The sequence below is a fragment of the Sus scrofa genome, chromosome 7 (genome assembly GCF_000003025.6).
Source record: "Sus scrofa isolate TJ Tabasco breed Duroc chromosome 7, Sscrofa11.1, whole genome shotgun sequence".
In the NCBI taxonomy this organism is placed as follows: Eukaryota; Metazoa; Chordata; class Mammalia; order Artiodactyla; family Suidae; genus Sus; species Sus scrofa.
Genome location: NC_010449.5, coordinates 39,123,735 through 39,125,048, shown reverse-complemented (window position 1 = coordinate 39,125,048; position 1,314 = coordinate 39,123,735).

Sequence of the window (1,314 nt, the reverse complement as noted above, 5' to 3'; positions counted from 1 at the left end):
GCTTCCTGGGTGTGGGTGTGGGGTAAGTGCTGCTGACGCAGTTAAGAGATGCCGCACGGGATGGTGATCTTTGCCTACAGCAGCCTGTGAACTCACCCACGGCTGTCAGGCTCTGGATAGCTGAGGTGCAAGTCCAATGCCCATTTATAAAGGTACAGTGGAATCTCACTTTCTAACCGGGCAAACTGCTTGCTTATTTGCCTTCCAAGTGTCGTCTCTTTGTGTCAGAGGGCTGCAGGCGTCAGATGGGTTGCTGCGTGGGCACCGTTTCCTCCAGGGGAGCACAGCCTGCAGGCTCTGAGAACCCATGCAGGGATCCTTCCTCCACAGTGGAGCGCCCTCTGCTAGGCACCTACTGCTCCTCTGTGCCTGCAGCAGACACCCTGCCTCGACTGCTGGGGAAGTGCAGCAGCCCTGGTGTTTGCAGGGAAACTAATTGTGGGCCTGAGCAGGGGATCCAGCGTTTCCCTTCCATTTATTTGTTGGCCTCTTTGGGGAGGTTTGGGGGAGGGCTCCCTTAGTTCCTCTAAAGGGAATCTCATCAACTCATTTCTTTTCTTTTTTTTTTTTTTGCTATTTCTTGGGCCGCTCCCGCGGCATATGGAGGTTCCCAGGCTAGGGGTCGAATTGGAGCTGTAGCCACCGGCCTACGCCAGAGCCACAGCAACGCGGGATCCGAGCCACGTCTGCAACCTATACCACAGTTCACGGCAACACCGGATCGTTAACCCACTGAGCAAGGCCAGGGACCGAACCCGCAACCTCATGGTTCCTAGTTGGATTCGTTAACCACTGCGCCACGACGGGAACTTCCTCATCAACTCATTTCTAAAGTCGCTTACTTATTCATTCAGAGTATCTTGAGCACTTTTTTTTTTTTTATTTTTGAAAATTAAAGTATAGGAGTTCCCATCGTGACTCAGGGGAAACAATTTTGACTAGGAACCATGAGGTTGTGGGTTCAATTCCTGGCCTTGCTCAGTGGGTTAAGGATCTGGCGGTGCTGTGAGCTGTGGTGCAGGTCATAGACGTGTCTCGGATCTCGAGTTGCTGTGGCTGTGGTGTAGGCCGGCAGCTGTAGCTCTGATTCGACCCCTACCCTGGGAACCTCCATGTGCCGTGGGCATGGCCCTAAAAAAACAAAAAACAAAAAACTTAAAGAATAGTTGATTTACAGTGTTCTGTCAATTTCTGCTATACAGCAAAGTGAGCCAGTCATACATAGATACATACATTCTTTTTCTCATATCATCTTCCATCATGTTCTGTCACAAGTGATTGGATAGAGTTCCCTGTGCTATATAGCAGGACCTC